Source organism: Narcine bancroftii, chromosome 3 (assembly GCF_036971445.1).
Source record: "Narcine bancroftii isolate sNarBan1 chromosome 3, sNarBan1.hap1, whole genome shotgun sequence".
In the NCBI taxonomy this organism is placed as follows: domain Eukaryota; kingdom Metazoa; phylum Chordata; class Chondrichthyes; order Torpediniformes; family Narcinidae; genus Narcine; species Narcine bancroftii.
The window spans coordinates 549,356-571,281 of NC_091471.1; positions in this window are offsets into that span (position 1 = coordinate 549,356).

A 21,926-nucleotide genomic window follows, 5' to 3' on the forward strand; every position below is an offset into this window, starting at 1 on the left:
TCCATCAGAGGAGGCGGGGCGTGTGAGCTGTCCATCAGAGGAGGCGGGGCGTGTGAGCTGTCCATCAGAGGAGGGGGCGGGGTGAGCTGTCCATCAGAGGAGGCGGGGCGTGTGAGCTGTCCATCAGAGGAGGCGGGGCGTGTGAGCTGTCCATCAGAGGAGGCGGGGCGGGCGAGCTGTCTATCAGAGGAGGGGGCGGAGTGAGCTGTCCATCAGAGGAGGCGGGGCGTGTGAGCTGTCCATCAGAGGAGCGGCCGGCCCGGGTCAGCGAGACGTTCCCAGGTGAAATCTGCCCCCGGGGAAACGCAGTGTGAATCGTGACCGGGAAGAAGGTGGAAGAAAGCAGCGAGGAAGGGGGGACAGAGTCTGAGCGACTGTCAGGAGGGGGAGGAAGGGCCCTGGATGATGGGAACCAGCCCGGAACCTCCGTCCTGGATCGTTCCCTTTGCTACATCAGGACACGGTTGGAGCTGCCGAGTTTCTCCCGCCTTGTGTGTTTCCACTTCAACCCCGGGGTCTGCACTTCCGGGTTTCACTTGGTGCAAACAAACGAACGATGCAAAGCAGGAAAGAAATCTCCAAGAACAAATCAAGTTCAAAGTGAGAGTCCTTCAACGAGTCGTTGACGGGTCTGATGGTGGAGGGGGAGCAGCTGTTCCCGAACCTGCTGCTGGGAGTCCTGTGGCCCCGACCCCTCTTTCCTGATGGCAGCAGCGAGAACAGAGCGTCTGCTGGGTGGGGTGGGTCTTTGATGGTCGCTGCTGCTCTCCATCCGTGTCCTCGATGGTGGGGAGGCTTTTGCCAGTGATGTATTGGGCTGTGTCCATGATGTTTTGCAGATCTTTCCGCTCAGGGCTATTGGTGCCCACCGACCAGGCTCACACTTTCCACAACCCTCTCAATCAGTTGGCCAGTTTTTGATGTCGTCCCAACCCTCCGCAAACTCTGAAGAAGGTGCAGGTGCTGACGTGCTTTCGTCACCATGACATTCGTGTGTTGGGTCCAGGAAAGGTCCTCAGAAATAGTGGCTCCCAGGAATTTAAATGTGCTCACCCTCTGATTCCCCAATGATCACTGGATCGTTCATCTCTGGTTTTCCCCTCGTGAGATCCACAATCACTTTCTTGGATTTGGTGACATTGAGTCTCTCCTGCCCGCTGACATTATCACCCCTTTAATTTGGGGGGATCGTCAGCAAATTGTCAATGGTTATTGTCACGCAGAGCGACACAATCAGAAGTGTAAAGTAAGCAGAGCAGGAGGCTAAGAACACAGCCCTGTGGTGCTCTGGTACTGATGGAGATTGTGGAGGAGATGTTCTTCCCGACCTTCACTGATTGTGGTCTGGAGGTGAGGAAATCCAGGATCCATCAAAGGGGAGGGGAACTAGGGGGATAAAGGGGCAAAGGAGGAGGGCACAAGGAGGGATAAAGGAGCAAAGGGGAGGGCACAAGGAGGGATAAAGGGGTGAAGGGGAGGTAAACAAGTGGGAATAAAAGGGTGAAGGGGAGGGGAACAAGGGTGATAAAGGGGTGAAGGATAAGGGAACAGGGGTTAAAAAAGGTCAGGGAGGGGGAACAAGGGGGGGATAAAGGGGTGAAGGGGAGGGGATAAAGGGTGGGGAACAAGGGGGGATAAAGGGTCAAAGGGGGAGGGGAAGAAGGGGGGGATAAAAGGGCGAAGGGAAGGGGAACAAGGAATAAAGGGGAAAAGGGGAGGAGAATAAGGGAGGATAAAGGGGCAATGGGGAGAAGGTAATAAAGAAGGGAAATGGGTGTGTTGGATAAAACTGGGCAGAAATAGAGAAAATAGACTGTGCAAGGGGCAGGAGGGGGGTCCAGGCTTGTTGAATGGCAGGTGTGGGGGTCTGGGTTTGGTGAGGGGCAGGTGGAAGGGGGGTCCAGGCTCAGCAGGGGGTAGGTGGGGCTGAATGGGTCCAGGCTTGGCATAAGTCAGGCGTGGCCCGGTGATGGACAATAGACTTACCACGCACAAATCCATGTTCACTGTCCTTAATCCGCCCATGGCTGTCTAAACATAAATATCCTGTCTGTCAGAACTTCTTCCAATAATTTACCTACTATTGACGTCAGGTGCACTGTCCAATATTTACCTAGTTTATTTTTGGAGCCCTTTTTAAATAACAGGACAACGTGAGCTACCTTGCAATCCTCTGGTACCTCTACCCTGCCTGAGGTCATTTTGAATATATCTGTCAGGGCACCTGCAATTTCTAGACTTGTCTCCCTCAAGGTGCGAGGGAATATCATCCAGTGCAGGGGATTAGTCTCCCTTTATCCACTATAAGGCAGCACCACCTCCTCCTCCTCCTCCTTAATCTCTGAATGTTCCATGACCCCTCCAATTGTTTCCCTTCCATTCACATACACTTTGCCAGTTTCCTGAGTAAATACTGATGAAAAAAAACTCCCCTATTACGTGAGGTTCCACATAGTTAATCATCTGATCCTCTCGGGGACCAGTTTTGTCCCTGTTTTCCTCTTTCTCTTAACGTACTTTTAGAAACCCTTTGGATTTACCTTCACATGAAGGCCTTGACCTTCCGGACACATCCTTATCAGAAAATAGCTTCTTCCACTCGACTCCTCTGAGATCCTTTCTCATTTCCACAAAATTGGCCTTTCTCCAATTTAGGACCTCAACTCGAGGACCAGACCTATCCTTATCCATAAGGAACTTGAAACTCATGACAGTATGGTCACTGGGTCCAAAATGCTCATCTACACAGACTTCTGTACCTGACCTGCCTGGTTCCCTAGTAGGAGATCCAGTATTGCCCTCTCTCTCATTGGTACATATTGATGTAGAAAACATTCCTGAACATATTTGACAAACTCCAAGCCATCCAGTCCTTTTGCAGTATGGGAGACCCAGCCAATAAGTGGGAGGGCTGGATGTTAGTTCCCCTCTAGTTCAGATCAAACCGTCCCATCAGAACAGGACCCACCTTCCCTGGAACAAGACCCACCTTCCCTGGAACAAAGCCCAATGATCCAGAAACATGAAGCCCTCCCTCCTGCACCATCTCATTAGCCACGTGTTTAACTGTATTTTCATTCTGTTTCAAGCCTCACTAGTACATGGCATAGATAACAATCCTGGGATCACCACCCTGGAGGTCCTTTGCTTCTAACTTTGACCCAACTCCATAAACTCTCCTAGCAGGACCTCCAGACCCATCCTACCCACGTTATTGGGCCATACATGAACCACGACATCAAGCTGCTCACGCTCCCCCCTTAGTACCAGGAGATCTCGATCTGAGATATCAGGGAGACAAAAGATCATCCAAGATACTCGATCTCTCCCACAGAACCTCCTATCTGATCCCCTAACTATTGAATCCCTAATCACTACTGCTCTCCTCTGCCCCCTCCTTCCCTTCTGAGCCAAAGGCCCAGTCTCAGGGCCAGAGACATGTCCACTACAACTTATCCCTAGTGGGTCATCACCACTAACAGTATCCAAATCGGTTTACCTATTATTGATGGGAACAGCCACAGGGGTACTCTGCTCCTTCTCCCTCTTCCCCTTGCCTCCCCTGACAGTCACCCAGCTGCCTGTCTCCCAGGGTAAACTGCCTCCCTAAAACTATCACCCCATCTGCTTCCCGAATGATCTTGAGTTCATCCAACTCCAGCTCCAGTTCCTTAACTCAGTTTGTCAGGAGCTGCAGCTGGATGCACCTCTTGGGCACAGACTGTAATGGTCTGGGGTTTTCACAAACCCTCTGATTCTACATATATGATGTGTCCATTTGCAAAAGATACTTATAAAGGGGTCAATTGTGTTAGATATTATGGATAATAGTCATTTAATAGAGATAAAATTTAACCATTTTGAATTGCATCTTCTGTTGTTGCTGGTTTGAGACGTAACCCTAAGAGTTTCTTAAATGCCCCCAATGTTCCAGCCTCCACCACCATCCCCGGCAAGGCATTGCAGGCCCCCACAACTCTCTGCATCTCCTCTAAACTTCCCTCCCTTCACTTGTACACGTCCTTTGGTGTTGCTGTTCCTTCCCTGCAAAACAGGCGCTGTCTGTCCAACTTATCTCTGCCTCTCATAATCTTGTAGACATCTATAGTCTCCTCTTGTCCTTCTAAGCTTCAAAGATAAACGGCCCAGCTCTGCTAACCTTGCTTCATAAGACTTGTTTCCCAATCCAGGCAGTATCCTGGTAAATCTCCTCTGCCTCTCTCCACAGCTTCCACATCCTTCCTGTAATGAGGTGACCAGAACTGAACACAATGTTCTAAATGTGGTCTCGCCAGAGATTTATAGGGTTGTAACATGACCTCTCGACTCTTCAATTCAATTCCCCAATAAATGAATCCCAGAATCCCATAGACCTTCTTGAGTAGACTGGACTTCTCCAAATGCCCATGGACCCTATCCTTAAGAATCCTCTCCAATAGGTTACACACCATTGACGTAAGACTCACGGTCTTCTAGAATTCTCAGGATTCTCCCTATTACCTTTTTTTAAACAAGGGGATGACATTTGCCATTCTCTGGCAACTCCCCTGCAGCCAAACAGGATTCAAAGATCATAGATACTGCCCCAGCTATCTCTTCCTTCCCTTCCCACAGCTGCCTGGGGTATATCACATCCGGCCCCAGGGACTTATCAATCTTGATGTTTTTAAGCAGATCCAACACTTCCTTAATCTCCACACTGTCGAGTACACAGGCCTGTTCTATTCTGACCTCACCCTGATCAAGGACCTTTTCTATTGTGAATACTGACGGAAAGTATTCATTTAGGATCCCCCTGCACAACCACCTCCTCTTCCAGGTACATGTTGCCTCCTTTATCCTTGAGTGGCGCCACCTTAATTCTCAACATCCTGTTCTTCACATACACATAATTAGCCCTTCTCCAGTTAAACACTTACCTCAGTTTGGCTGTTTTTATCCTTTTCCATGGCTTTGTTGAAGCTCAGGGAGTTGTGGTCACTCTCACCAAGATGCTCTGCCACCAAGAGGACCGCCCCCTGACCAGGTTCATTATCCTGAACCAGATCCAGTCTGGCCTCTTTTCTCATCACCCGCTCCTTGTACTATGTAAAGAATTTTTCCTGAACACACCTGACAAATTCAGCCCAATCCATCCCTCTTGCAGTCAGGAGGTGCCAGTCAATGTTAGGGAAGATGAAATCACCCATAACTACAACCCTGTATTTCCCACCATTCCAAAATTTGCCTGCTCATCTGCTCCTGATGTCCCGAGAGCTATTTGGGGCCTATAGACAACTCCCAGCACAGCGATAGCTCCCTTCCTGTTTCTGACTTCCACCCACACTGACTCAGTGGACCCTCCCTTTCTACAGCCTGACCAGTAATCCTACTCCCACCCTTTCTCCTTTTCTCCCTCCCATCCTATTTCTTTTAAAATCCCTAAACTCCAGTTCCTATATCAGCCGATCCTGCCCTTCCTTCAGTCAAGACTCTGTTATGGCCACACCATCGTGGTTCCACGTACTGATCCAAGCTCTAAGTTCACCCCCTTTATTCCTAATATTCCTAGCGTTGAAACAGACACATTTCAACCCCTCTAACTCTCTCCCTCTATGTTTTGTCCCCTGCCCATCCTTCCTCCCCAACTCAGAACACATAGCATCATGCTTTTGTCCTTCTACCCTAATCTCTGCATTCACTTTCTGATTCCCACCCCCTGTCAAACTAGTTTAAACCCTCCCCAACAGCTCTAGTGAACCTGCCCACCAGGATATTGGTTCCCTGATATTGGCACCAGTTAGGTGCACCCCATCCTTTTTGTACAAGTCAGACCTTCCCCAGAAGAGATCCCAATGATCCACAAATCCAAACCCCTTCCCCCAGCACCAACTCTTCAGCCACACATTCATCTGCCACAACTTCCTATTCCTACCCTCTCTGGTACGTGGCACAGGCAGCAATCCTGAGATCACCACCTCCAAGGTCCTGCTTTTTAACTCCTTCCCTAACTCCCTATAATCCCTCATCAGGACTTCATCCCCACTCCTATCTATGTCATTGGTCCCCCACATGGGCCATGACATCCAGCTGCTCCCCCACCCACTCTAGAATGCAATGAACTCAATCAGAGACGTCCCTGACGTTGAAAACATTCACAAAATCTCCTATCCACTTGTCTAACCAATGAGTCCCCAATCACCATCGCTCTTGTCTTCTCCCCTTCCCTTCTGAGCTGTGTGGTGGGTGGGGGGCTAGCTTCTGTGCCAGAGATGTCACCACCTCTACTTGTCCCTGTATCTAAAACAGTGTACTTGTTGAGAGGAATGGCCACAAGGGTGCTCTGCTCTTTCAGCCTCTTCCCCTTCCTGTTCTCTCCAATTCCTCAAACGTGGACACAGGAATACAGCAAGATGGATGAGGGGAAGGTGGAGAGTCAAGGGTGGATTTTCTCCAGACGAGATTTGAACCAAGAGCCGTGAGCTCACATGGGTGAACTGGGCCACCCACTGATCGAAGATGTTCAAACCCACACGGGGATCCAGTAGTGAAGGAGATCAGACGAGAAGCCCACAGATGCTGGGAAGCTGGAACAGGGCACAGAACGCTGGAGGATCTCAGTGGGTCGGGCAGCATCTGTGCAACAAAATCAACAGTCGTCGTCTCGAGCAGAAACCCTTCACCCGAGAAATGGGCTGGGTGGTGGGGAAGGGGCACGAGCTGGCCGGTGACAGGTGACAGGAGGAAGAAGCAAAAGGGCCATGAGGTGATGGAGGGGGAGGGAGTAAAGGGGCAGAGGGCTGAGAAAGGTGCATTCTGATTGGTGGAAGGGAAGGTGGTTCAGGGGAGGGGAACGAGGAGGAAAGGGACCAGAGAGATGGTAAAGCAAGTTGGAGGGTGTGTGTGGCAATGAAAACTGAGGGGGGGGGGGGTAACAGGCTGGTACAGGTGGTAGGGAAAGAAGCTGAGAGGTGATGGGGATGAGGACAGAGGGCCATGATGGTGGGAACATGTTGGAAGGGTTCACGAAGCAGTAAGTCCTGGGCATGTCTTAGTGTAAACTATAGAATTCACACAGGGAAAAAACACACACAGACACTCCTACAACACAAACCTACACATACACACACCCATACACCCACATCCGTCCGCCCACACAGACACACACCCATACACACACACAAACATACACATACTTACACACACCCACACAAACACCACACACACACACACACACAGAGAGGACCCTGGTTAATAACAGGCTGAATGAGCCAAAAAAAGGATTCAACATTCTTGTGAATTGTCAGGAGAGTCTGGAGCTGAGGGAGGCAGGACCTTATGGAGATTTATAAAATCACCAAGGGCATGCCAGTGGGCTGATCTTGCCTCCAACCGTGCATCTTGGCACCTCACTGTTCGATGGGCAGCAACCTCCTTTGAAGAAGACCGCAGAGCCCACCTCACTGACAAAAGGCAAAGGAGGAAAAACCCAACACCCAATCCCAACCAACCAATTTTCCATTGCAACCGTGCCTGCCTGTCCCGCATCGGACTTGTCAGTCACCAACGAGCCTGCAGCAGACATGGACATACCCCTCCATAAATCTTCATCCACGAAGCCAAGCCAAAGAAGGGTACGGAGAAGGGCATCAAGCATCATCTTTTCCCCAGGACAGAGGGGATCTGAAACTAGGGGGCAGAGAGTTAAGGTGAGAGGGGCAAGGTTTAGAACAGTCGCAAGGGGGACACCATGACTCAGAGGTATATTGTTCCCAATATGGCCTCCTCTATGTCAGAGACTGGACGCAAGACAGGGAGATCATTTAGTCAAGATACCTTCCCTCTGTCTGCTGTAAATAACTGATCTCCCAGTGAGCAACCATTTCAATTCTAGGTCCCATTCCCACACCCACGTCTGTCCATGGCCTCATGAACGGCCAAATCAAGGCTGCCTGCAAATTGAAGGAACCTCTAATATTCCATCCAGACACTTTCCAACCAGGTGGGATTAACATCGACTCCTGTTTCCATTAAACCCCTCCCCCAAGTCCCTCTCTTTCCCTATATCATGTCTCTGCTTCCCCTGTTCCTCCCTCCTCCTCTTTTTTATATAGGTGTCTCCCTGCTTTTAGCTCAGACCCAATCAACGGCCAGGCCCAAAACGTTGGTCACCCTAGGGATGCTGAGTTTCTCCAGTATCGCTCTGCAGTCCCAGCATTTACAGACTCCCCTAGTTAACCTTAAACAGAGAGTAAAGAATGAGGGCATGTGGAATTAACTGCCAGAGGAAGTAGTGGAGGTGGGTGAACTTAGAAGACATATATTCAGCAACATGGATCAGAAGGGTGTAACAGGGGTGTGGGCCAAATGGGGCAGCATGAACAAGCTGGGCCAAAGGGCCTGCTTTATGTGCTGCAGAACTTATGACCTATCAAGGCTGATCCGCGACACAACTCCAAATGCCCACCTGCACCCCATGCCCCTTGGTTCGGAAAACATTCATTCACCTTGAGTTTCCAAATATCAGCTTATGAAACACCCATCCCCACTTGTGGCAACTCCTAATTGCATTAATATTTCTAGAAACTTGTTCAGTTTTCAATTGCCAAGCTTAAACTTATGTACTTTCACCCAGCTCATAATACCGCTGTTTGGATCGCTGGATCATTCTTTCATATTTATAAGTTTGCATTGTATGGTACCAAAGTTTCAATTTAGATAAGTATATTTTATTATCCTCAGTTGCATTTTTCTGAAATGTTTTTTCGAAAGCTGCAATTTCCTTTTCTAAATCCCGAATCTCTGCCATATATTGCTTCTTCACTCTTGGAGAATAACTAATAATTTGGCATAGTAAATATGCTTTGAAAGTATCCCATAGCATAAACTTACTTTGAACTGTAATGATTATAATATTTTGGGGAATTTGGTGAGATTTAGAGTCGGTCACATACATCCACACATTTTAAAACCGATCTTATTTGAAAGACTGAAGAATTCACATTGCAGGATCTCTGTTATTTCAACCAGTAGGTGCCAACGGCTCACAAAATGCTTGACCATTGTCTTGCTGGAGTCAGGCTGTCGATAAATACCCTTTCTGCAAAGTGCTCACAGAAAGGTCACTCCTGGGTTTTGTTTATATTTAGGATAACAACTTGAGCTGAAGGAAGAACTCCTGTTGTTTGCTGGAGAAGGTGGGGCTTTTGCAAGTCACATGAGTCACATGCTTTTTACTGGCATCTCCATTGGAGAGAGAGAGATAGAGGACACAAGCTCTCTCAGTCAGTCTGTGTGTGTGACACTGAAAAGCATCTGAACAGTAATCCAGGAAGAACTGATGAAAAGTTCCAAAGCATGACTGGAAGTGCCATCTAACTGATGTTTCTCTTGCAATAAAAGGAACAGAGTGGAGCTTTGTGGTGGCTCAGAGGAAGAGGTTACCACCTGGAAAACCCTGATGGGGCAAGTTTCATCCACGAGACATTGAGGTGACTAATGGTAATACCTCAATTGTGGAAATCCTGGAACAACAAACAATTCTCTCTGCAAACCCTACAAGAACCTTCCTGAGTGGTAAACATTGACCTTTTGAGCACCAAAGCCTGGTGAACTTTATACATGTTAAATTCTGTGCACAGTATAAAAATTGCCTGCAACCAGAGAACTTGGAAGAAGAAGTGAAATTGAACTGTGAACCAAATAACTTTTCTTGAATTTACACACACATTGCATACACGTGCGCTTAGAATTAGAAGGGGGTTAATCTAGATTAGTATAGAGTATAGTTAAGTATAAGTATAGAGTTAAGTTAAAGTTTGATTCTATTTTCATGTTTAAAGTTGATTAAAATTAACTTTTGTTTTAAAAACTACTTGTCTTGGTGAATGTCTATTGCTGCTGGGTTTTGGGATCCTTTGGGCTCATAACAGAACTGACCCCTCATTCATTTCTAAGAAAAGCCTGATCTGGTCTCTTACAAATGTAACAAATTCAAGGTTTTTTTTTCAAACAACATTTCATTAAATCTCCAATGATAAATAATTTCTGGCACCTCAGTGCCACTACATGAAATTAACAATAGTGAATGATCAGATAAAATCCTACTCTTATACTCAGCTTGTCCAATTCAACCCTACAAATGTGGTGATACCAAAAAAAATCTATTCTTGAAAACAAATCGTGCCGTGCAGAAAAAAATCTTTCAGTCAGATTCATCTGTCTCCATATTTCCACTAAATATAAATCGCCCATCAACTCAGATATTCTTTTTGCCATTTTAGTTTTCTTCACAATTTTTGGAGATTTATCCAACAATGGATCCAAACAACAATTAAAATCCCCTGCAATCATAATTTTCTCATTGGATTGATTCAAATACAAAAACACGTCGGTAACAAATTCTACGTCGTCCTCATTCGGTGCATACAGATTCATCAAAGTCCACACTTCTGAAAATAATTTACAGTTAACCTTCATGACTCTACCTACATTAGCAAAATAAGATTCCAAAATAAAAGGCACTTTTTTAACGTATCAAAATTGCTACTCCTTGAGCTTTGGAATTAAAAGAAAAAGCTATCACATGCCTGACCCAATCCCGTTTTAATTTCAGATGTTCTTCCTCCATCAGAGGAGTCTTTTGTAAAAATGCAATGTCCACCTTCATCTTTTTGATATTATCTAACACACATTTCCTTTTATCAGATGATTAAGCCCTTTAACATTAAATGTCGCAAAATTCAATTTACTCATTCTCTCCTTTCAAGTGGCACCCAACAAACCCTTACACAAAATTGAAGTTCCTTTAAAAAAATACCTAAAACTAGCAATATATAAAACTAAAATAAAAAAAACCCTAAAACAACAACAAAAAAACCACCGTTGTGGTCCCCCCTCTATAGACCGGATGTGGTCAACACCATAGTGGCAGACGACATTGGAAGATGCAGAGTCGTCCACCATCCCCCATCCCCACCAGCTGATAGTTCAATATATAAAAAAACACTTTTTCATAATCAGTCCACAATCAGCAATCTTGTTGTACGAGGTCCTTTGGGTAGGAACGATCACAATATGATCGAATTCTCACTCGACATGGAGAGTGATGAAATTAAAACCGAGACTAAGGTCCTGAATTTAAATAAAGGGAATTATGACGGTGTGAGACGGGAGTTGAGTAAGATTGATTGGGTGGTGTTTATGGGGGAGTTGACTGTGGATAGACAATGGAAAGCATTCACAGATCTAATGGAGAAATTGCAAAAATCGTTTATACCGGTTTGGCATAAAAATAAACCAAAAAAGGTGACTCAACCGTGGATAACAAGGGAAATTAGAGAGAGCATTGGGTCCAAAGAGAGAGCCTCCGAAGTTTTAGTCAGAGTTACTGCAGCAACAGCCAGCCTGGCTCTGTGGAAGTCTTTGTTGATTAAAGCCTGTTGTATAGTCTTTACTTTGTGTGTGTCTGGTTCTGTCTAACAGTGCACCACAATTTAATCCACAAAAACTTTTTCCCACGGCTGCTATGGAAAAATTCCTGAGTGCAGGGAGCCTCGAAGTTGACCCACACCACCTGGAAGCCCAAACACGCTTAGAAATCTGGAGGCACGTGGTTGAAGCAATCATCGAGGTGCACGCAGATGGCATCTTGGACTCAGATCAGAAGCTTGTTCTATTCCAATCAAAGCTGAGTCCCCACACTTTCCAGGCAACCAAAGGCTGCTCCAAGAATAAAGAAGCAATGGACACTCTCAAGACCTTGTACAAGCCCCCATGAGCCCAGCAACCTGGGGAGATGGCTGAGTCTTACCTGGGGCACCTGCGAGAGTTGGCCCGACCACATCTAGCTGAACCCAGGTAGACGTAGAGGAGGTCGAGAGACTGATCTGGGATGCCTTCATCTGAGGGCTATGCTTGAGGGCCATCCGGCAGAAGCTGCTCAAAGATAGCATCTACACCCTGGCCAAGACTTATGAAAGTGGTCAGAACCATGGAAGCTGCAGCCCTGCGCATTGAAGCATTCGATTCCAGGCTCCCTCATGGCTGCCTCACACAGCAGCTGCAGCCCTAGACCAAGCTGGGGAAGAGAATATAGCGGCAGCGTGCGCCCAGTGCCCCTGTAAGTACTGTGGGTCCTGGTGTGGGTCAGACTGATGATCGCACGAAAACTGCCCGGCTAGGAATTGGTACTGTTCCCGAAGTGGCAAGAAAGGCCACTTTGCTAAAGTGTGCCTCTCAAAGCCAGTCGGCAGCTCAGCGCCCCTCTATGACCCCCCCCCCCCGCCACCCCCGCAGATCCCTCCATGTGCACTTGCCGGGCGACGCCATTGTCCCTGCTACCACTTCTGCCTTCCCCGACCCCGACGGTGCAGCATTTGGCTTGACCAGTGATGATCCGTGTGTCCCGTACACCTGGACCAGCCCCCGCTCTTGCCAGCGCCGCTTGCCGAAGACTACAATTATGCCATTTCCTGCTTCCTGCATGACATCAATTCTGGCTGACGGAGTGATATCACTTCCGCTGGCTGCGATGATGTCACTTCCCCCAGTGTGACAAACACAGCTGGGAAAGGAGGCCAGCCACGCCACAGGCCCCCCCGAGGTGCCGCCATCTTGGGCCGGGAAGATGCTGACACGGAGGTCCTCCAACGATGACAGGGATGATATGGTCAACACGGGCAATGACCAGGCCGCCCCACCAATGTTCCCCACACCTCTGAATGCCATAAATTGCCGCACACAACTGGAGAGTGATGTCTCTGACCCAGAGATTAATCTGGCTGCCACCACTCTGATGAGGAACATCCCCCACAACCTCGGGCTCTCTATGATGGACGTGCAAGTCAACGGGCAGGTAACAAAGTGCCTGTTCGACAGTGGCAGCATTGAGAGTTTCATTCACCCGAGCGTGGCTCACTCTCTGAAATTAAAAGTCCACCCCACCACCTTCTCGATTGCCCTCACCGCCAAGGACAAGACTGCTGGTACCCTCGGGCGCTGCTTGGGTGATATAACTGTGGGAGGGGAGACATACACAGGGTTCAGGCTCCTGGTTGTGCACAAACTGCGCCCCAGTCCTCCTGGGCCTGGATTTCCAGTGCCAGCTGCAGAGTGTCACCCTTGCCTTTGGGGGCCCCAACCTCCACTCATGCTACACAGCACGCCGACCTACCAGCCCCGGCCAACCTGCGGCTTCTCCAGACTACGCATCACCCCCGCCCCCCCGGTGCTCTTCACACACCTTATGCCAGGCTGGAAGCTGATCACCGCTAGAAGTAGGTGCTATTGCGCCACAGACAGAGATTTTATCAAGGCGGAGGTGCGGCGGCTTCTGGTGGAAGGCATCATAGAGCCCAGTAACAGCCCTTGGAGAGCCCAAGTCCTGGTGGTCAAAGGGGGAAGTAAGCCAAGAATGGTTGTGGATTACAGCCAGATCATTAACCGGTACACCCAGCTGGACGCTTACCCCCTGCCGATGATCACCGACATGGTCAACGAGATAGCCCGCAACTGGGTTTTCTCCACGATTGACCTGAAGTTGGCTTATCACCAAATCCCCATCCACCAGAGGAACAAGCCCTACACCGCCTTTGTAATGGAAGATTTAAACTGTGTTTTTTTTTACTTCTGCAGTTGCAAGGCTGAGAACCCTAGACCAGCTTATGCAAGAAGGGATGCAGTTGCATCAGAAGACATTATCTAAATTTACACTATGGGGCCCAAGGATGCATATGAATCAGTAGATATTATCCAACTTCCACCATGAGGCCCAGAGATGCAGTTGTCTTTTGTTGGTCGCAGACTGTCAGGAGACCTTGAAGATAATTAAATCATTTGTTCAAAGAGATAAGATCTGAAGTAAACAACTTTTGGGTAATATAAGCCATGGTCCCACTGCTGAAGTTTGAGACTCTCCAAGAGGTGGCAACATCTCTCAGCAAGAAGAACTTCAAGAGTCCAGCTAACGTCCCGGTCGAGGGAGGTGGAGAAGCTGCTACCGGCGCCCCGACAACCTACTACAAGTGTGCAGTCATTGCCTCACTTCGGCAGTTGGGACCAGTCCAGGTGTTGATAAGTATAATTGGGAAGGGCTTGCATATTGTAGTGTGAATTCAGCTTTAGATTTAGTAATAAAGCCTTGTATAAACTGAACTGCTCTCGGTGTGTGTGTGTATTTTCTTTCAGTAGCTCAAACACTGTGACCAATCTAAAACGAACAAAATGAGAGGTATAAGTTTACCCAAGACAGGCTTTGAGGTGAACAGGCACCTGTACCAGTTCCGCCGAGTTCCCTTTGGGGTCACGAACGGGGTCTCCATCTTCCAGCGGGAGATGGATCATATGATAGACTGGCACAAGCTGAAGGTGACATTCCTGTATCTGGATATGTCACTATCTGCGATCGAGACCAGCAGGACCATGATGCCAACCTCACTTACAACAAGGAGAAGTGGAGCAAGGAGGGTGAAAAAAGCAAATCTGAAGGCTTTATATCTTAATGCAAGAAGCATTTGGAACAAGGTAGATGAATTAGCTGTGGAAATTGAGATAAACAAATATGATTTGATTGGGATTACAGAAACATGGCTGCAGGGTGGGCAAGCCTGGGAACTTAACATCCCGGGGTATACGATATTTAGGAGGGATCGGCAAGAAAGAAAAGGGGGTGGGGTAGTATTGATGGTGAGAGAAGGGACCGACACGATTGACAGGAAGGATATTAGCTTAGAAGATGCGGAATCTATATGGGTAGAACTGAGGAATAGCAAGGGGCGGAAAACGTTAGTGGGGGTGGTATATAGGCCTCCAAATAGTAGTGCAGAGGTGAGGGAAGGCATTAAAAGAATTTCAAAAATGTGGTAAATGTAATCCCCCTAACTCATATTTCCAAGTTAATTTATTCAAGGCTACTCTTGAAAATTTACCTCTCCATAAAAACTCCCTAACCATTTTATTCAAATCTTGAAAAAAATTATCAAGTTTATACAGAATAGATTGAAACAAATATTGCATACGTGGAAAAATATTCATCTTAATTGTATTTTTCCTACCCAATAAATTAATAGGTAAATCTTTCCAATTTAATCAAATCAGTTTTATTTTTTTTTATTAATGGAACATAATTTAATTTATATAAAAATTGATAATTAACATTCAAAATTATACCAAAATATTTAATTCGATCAATCCATTTTAAATTAATAATATTCTTATAAACTGAATAATCTTCTTCACTTGCCGGTAACATTTCACTTTTTTCCCAATTAACTTTATATCCAGAAAGACATATTGTGTCAGACACTCCTTCAAGTGCAAAAGTGATTGAGCTGGATTTGTTAAATACACCAATATATCATCGGCAAATAAATTAATTTTGTACTCCTCATCTAAAACTTTCATACCTTTTATCTGTATATTTTGTCTTATCAGCTGTGCTAAAGGTTCAATCACTAACGCAAACAAAGCTGGTGATAAAGGACAACCTTGATGAGTTGATCGAGTCAATTTAAATGGTTCCAAAATCAAACCATTCATCAATACTCTAGCTACCGGTTTACTATATAAAGCCTTAATCCAACCAATAAAGAAAGGACCAAATTTAAATTTCTCCAGAACTTTAAACAAAAAATTCCACTCAACTCTATCAAATGCTTTTTCTGCATCTAAAGATATCACCATCGGGTGATCTAAAGATTGTCGAAATCTATTAATCAAACTAATCACACACAGAATATTATCTGAGGCATATCTATTTTTTATAAAACCTGTCTGATCCATATAGATCAACTTAGCTAAAAGTTTAGCCAATCTATTTGCTAAAATTTTAGCTATTATTTTATAATCTACATTTAACAACGAAATTGGCCTATATGAAGATACTTTCAAAGGATCTCTACCTTTTTTAGGAATTACTGTAATTAAAGCACTAGAACAAGACTCAGGAAATTCATAATGTTCTCCAACTTGACGTAATACATCCCCAAACATTGTAGATAAATCATCGTAAAAGATTTTATAAAATTCAACCGAAAATCCATCATCACCAGCCGATTTACCATTCGGCATTTCCATCATAGCCATTTTAATTTCCGAATCAGTAAATGGTTCTTCCAACTCCTGTATATCTGCATCCTCTAATGTTGGTAAATTCAACTGTGATTAAAAAAAAAGATCAATCGATCCAGTTTCTTGTTTTTCTTCAGATGTATATAACTTTTTATAAAATGAATAAAATTCATCATTAATCTCATGAAGTTTATAAGTGATAAAAGAATTCCGTCTAACAGCATTAATAGTCCTCGAAACCTGTTCTTTCTTTAATTACCACGCCAATACCTTATGTGCTTTCTCTCCCCATTCATAATGCCGTTGTTTAGTCTTATTAATCACACATTCAAATTGATAAGATTGCAAACTATTTTATTCCAGCTTCAACCCTGATAATTCTATTTTCTGATCTTCTGTAGCATCTTTCTGAAATTCATTTTTTAACTTATCAATCTGTTTCTCTAATTCAAAACTCTGATTTAATTGATTCTTTTTTTATTTTAGAAATATAACTAATTATTTGTCCTCTCAAATAAGCTTTCATAGCATCACATAATACAAATTTACTTTGAATAGAATTAGAATCTTCTTTAAAAAAAATTAATCTGTTTTTTCAAAAAAATCAATAAATTCCATATTTTTAATTACATTGTATTAAACCTCCAACGATAGGCCACTTGAATTTTCTCAGAAGTTGCATATGTAAAGTATAACAAAGAATGATCTGAAATCACCCTACTTTTATATTCCGCTTGTTGTATTTTCCCTTGTAAATGTGCCGATACTAAAAAGAAGTCAATCCTTGAAAATGATTCATGTCTAGATGAATAAAAGGAGAAATCTTTCTCTGTCGAATTAAGTCACCTCCAAATATCTACTAAATTAAGATCTTTCATCAATGCTTGAACCTGAACTGCCACTTTAGATTTCTTAACTTTCTTTCGAAGTTTATCTAATAAAGGTTCCAAAACACAATTAAAATCACCACCAACTAAAACATTATCATTAGCCTGACCCAGATATAAAAATGCATCTGAAATAAATATTTCATCATCTACATTTGGGGCATAAATATTAAGTAGAGTCCAAAATTCACTAAAATTCTTACAATTCAATTTAAGAATACATCCTGCCTTTTCCTCCATTGATTGTAATTCAAAAGATAAATTTTTATGTATCAAAATTGCTACACCTTTAGCCCTGGAATTAAATAAAGAAGAATATACATGCCCTACCTAGCCCCTCTTCAATTTCATACTTTCTTTGACATTCAAATGTGTTTCTTGTAAAAAAGCAATATCAATTTTCATTTTCTTAATATACGCCAAAATTCATTTACGCTTCATCGGACTGTTTAAACCTTGAGCATTAAAAGTAGCAAACCTCAACTTTGACATATCTACTAATATTACTAAATACCAATAATATCTTTATATAAAAATCCAAATCAACGTATATAGGCCCTCCAATAGGAGAAAAAAATCACAAATTAAAAGCTAAGTAAGATGAAAATAAAAATTAAAAAAAAATCCCCCCCCAAAAAAAACTACCAAAAGGTAGTAATCCCTAAACAAAAATTGGGTGTGGGTCACCCACCGGTGGCTGATGACTAATAGAGCAAATCTCTCCCTCCCCAGTCGAACAAAGAATAACATCAAAATATCATAATAACATAAAAAGTAAAATAAAAATAAGAAAATTCTTCTATTCATCCAAGAGATTCCAAACTCGGAGATCCCATTTCAAAAGAAGTTGGGCTCTTTCCATTCCCATTCTTCCCATTTCTGTCATTTCTTCCGTTTCCAGAACAACCAGATTTTTCTTTAGGAGACAATAGTGGACTACGTCTTTGTCCTCTTATATCTGGCAATGAATCAGCAAAAATCATTGCTTCACGATCATTCTCAAAAAACCGAGATTGATAGTCTCCATAAAACACCTTCAACACTATCGGATAGCGAAAAGTAGACTTATAACCTTTACACCACAAAACTTCTTTAACTGGATTAAATCGACATCGACGTTGAATGACTTCTTGACTCAAATCAGGATTTTAAAAAACTACTATTCTGAATCAATAACAGAGTTTGTCGTCTCGCATTTTGCACTCCTAGACGAAGTATTGCTTCTCTGTCCAAATAATTCAAACATCGAATTATTACAGGTCTCAGTGGTTGACCAGGTAAAGGTGTTCTTCTTGAAGCTCTATGAGCTCTTTCCAATACTAAGCCTCCAGAAAAAAAATCTTGCCCTAGTACTTGTGGGATCCAGTCTTTAAAAAACGAAGAGGGTCTTGTCCTTCCATACCTTCTGGCAGACCAACGATTTTCACATTATTCCTTCTGCTTTGATTCTCCAAGTAGCCTATTTTCCTCTCTAACTCCTTCTCGCGTTCTTGCAATTCTATAACTGATTTTTAAACCTTCAACACTTTTTCTGTGTTAGAAACCACTTGCTGTTTACATTCCAAAAAAGCAGACTGAAATTTTTAAAAATCTTCACAAGACGTTTCCACATGTGCTTTAACTGTATTCATTTCTGAACTTATACTAGCATTCATTTGAGCCAGCTCATTCATTAAAGTTTGGGTGACAGCATTTAACTGCATATATTGTAACTGAGAAAAGCTGAGCACTGCTTGCTCTGATGTAGTGGCAGAACCAGGTAACTGCAGCTCCTGCTGCAACTCAACAAAAGGCATTTTAACGGTTTTACTGCGGGTCTGGACTCCCAGCGACAGCACCCCAACTTCCTCAGCGGGTTGACACTGGACTCCCCCTGCAGCTCATTGTTTTTGCGCAAAATCACAGAGGAAATCGATATCTTCAGTTTGAAATGCTTCCTGATGCATTTCAGACAATGGAGTCATCTTCCTGCGTGCTCCCTCCGTTAAAATCGAAAGGCTTCCAGAATCAGGATCCACTTCTTGGGAACATGCACCTTCTTCCAGAGAACAGGTAATTCCAGCGCCGTCCTTCACTTGGTGAGTAGTAGACATTTTTTTTCAGCTCCCACAGGCAGTCTTTGTGGTTTAGGCACTAAGGAAGTTAAACCTGAAGCTGTAACAAGTTGTTTAGGCCCCAAATCTTCAACACTTCGAAAATGTAACTTCTTCTGCACTTGAGGTTTAATCTTTTTACCATTAATGGCCATAACAGTTCCTTAATACTTTAAACTAAAATTTATTAAGTTCAAACTTGAAAACAAAGGGTTAAAAACGGGTACTTAAAAGTCCAGCTCTCCTATGCTGCATCTTGCCACACCCCCCCCCCCAGACCTATCCCTTTCCATAATTGTATTGAAACTAACAGTACCATGATCACTTGATCTGAAGTGCTCCCCAACACACACCTCCGTCACCTGCCCTGTTTCATGCCCCAACAGTAGATCCAACACTGCACCTTCTCTAGTGGGTACCTCAACATATTGCTGCAAACAGCAATCCTGCACACATTTTACAAGCTCTCAGCCATCCAGCCCACTCACTGACTGTGTTGTCCAATCTATATTAGGAAAATTAAAAACCCCGCTAACACAACCCTATTACAAATCTCTGCTATTCCCTTACATATCTGCACCTCTATTTCTCACTCCCCATTAGGTGGTCTATAATATACCCCTATAATTGTAACTTCTCCTTCCCCATTTCTCAGTTCCACCCACACTGCCTCCCTTAACGAGCCCTCCAATCTACCTTGCACCTGCAACGCTGTAATATTCTCCCTGACAAGCAATGCCACACCACCCCCTCTCACCTCTTCAATTCTATCACACCTAAAGCAGCAAAATCTTGGAATATTTAACTGCCAGTCACAACCTTCCTGCAACCAAGTGTCATTAATCATCACCATGTCATACTGCCAAGTGTCTATCTACACCTTCAGCTCATCCACCTTCCTTACAACACTCCTAGCATTGAAGTAAATGCATCTCAGAGATTTCCCACGTTTCCCTCTGCTTGTCCCATCTTTATGGTCAACTCTATAATTTATCACCATCATCCCCCCTCCATCACTGCATCGATAGTTTTCCTTCTCGATAACCTGTCTTTCCACCCCCAAACTTTGTCTACAAGCCTTCTCTAATTGCAGACAAACCTTCTCTGTTGTTCTCCTTTTTATATATATATATATATATTTAAAACCATAACTTCTCACATAGCCAACCTCTCTGATCCTCAATGGCCCAATTTTTCCCTCCCTATTCTTTTACTTTGTACCTGTAGAAACCCTTTGGATTTATTGTTACCTTCCCTCATGTCTCCTTTTAGCCTAATTTCTATCTGGGTGGGGTTACAGAACCGTGATCTATCTGGGTGGGGTTACAGAACCGTGATCTGTCTGGGTGTGGTTACAGAACCGTGATCTATCTGGGTGGGGTTACAGAACCGTGATCTATCTGGGTGGGGTTACAGAACCGTGATCTGTCTGGGTGGGGTTACAGAACCGTGATCTGTCTGGGTGGGGTTACAGAACCGTGATCTATCTGGGTGGGGTTACAGAACCGTGATCTGTCTGGGTGGGGTTACAGAACCGTGATCTGTCTGGGTGGGGTTACAGAACCGTGAACTATCTGGGTGGGGTTACAGAACCGTGATCTGTCTGGGTGGGGATACAGAACCGTGAACTATCTGGGTGGGGTTACAGAACCGTGATCTGTCTGGGTGGAGTTACAGAACCGTGATCTGTCTGGGTGGGGTTACAGAAAAGTGATCTGTCTGGGTGGGGTTACAGAACCGTGATCTGTCTGGGTGGGGTTACAGAACCGTGAACTATCTGGGTGGGGTTACAGAACCGTGATCTGTCTGGGTGGGGTTACAGAACCGTGATCTGTCTGGGTGGGGTTACAGAACTGTGATCTATCTGGGTGGGCTTACAGAACCGTGATCTGTCTGGGTGGGGTTACAGAACCGTGATCTGTCTGGGTGGGGTTACAGAACCGTGAACTATCTGGGTGGGGTTACAGAACCGTGATCTGTCTGGGTGGAGTTACAGAACCGTGATCTGTCTGGGTGGGGTTACAGAACCGTGATCTGTCTGGGTGGGGTTACAGAACCGTGATCTGTCTGGGTGGGGTTACAGAACCGTGAACTATCTGGGTGGGGTTACAGAACCGTGATCTGTCTGGGTGGGGTTACAGAACCGTGATCTGTCTGGGTGGGGTTACAGAACTGTGAACTATCTGGGTGGGGTAACAGAACCGTGATCTGTCTGGGTGGGGTTACAGAACCGTGAACTATCTGGGTGGGGTTACAGAACCGTGATCTGTCTGGGTGGGGTTACAAAACCGTGATCTGTCTGGGTGGGGTTACAGAACTGTGATCTGTCTGGGTGGGGTTACAGAACCGTGATCTGTCTGGGTGGGGTTACAGAACCGTGATCTGTCTGGGTGGGGTTACAGAACCGTGAACTATCTGGGTGGGGTTACAGAACCGTGATCTGTCTGGGTGGGGTTACAGAATCGTGAACTATCTGGGTGGGGTTACAGAACCGTGATCTGTCTGGGTGGGGTTACAGAACCGTGATCGGTCTGGGTGGGGTTACAGAACCGTGATCTGTTTGGGTTGGGTTACAGAACCGTGAACTATCTGGGTGGGGTTACAGAACCGTGATCTGTCTGGGTGGGTTTACAGAACCGTGATCTGTCTGGGTGGGGTTACACAACCGTGAACTATCTGGGTGGGGTTACAGAACCGTGATCTGTCTGGGTGGGGTTACAGAACCGTGATCTGTCTGGGTGGGGTTACAGAACCGTGATCTGTCTGGGTGGGGTTACAGAACCGTGATCTGTCTGGGTGGGGTTACAGAACCGTGATCTGTCTGGGTGGGGTTACAGAACCGTGAACTATCTGGGTGGGGTTACAGAACCGTGAACTATCTGGGTGGGGTTACAGAACT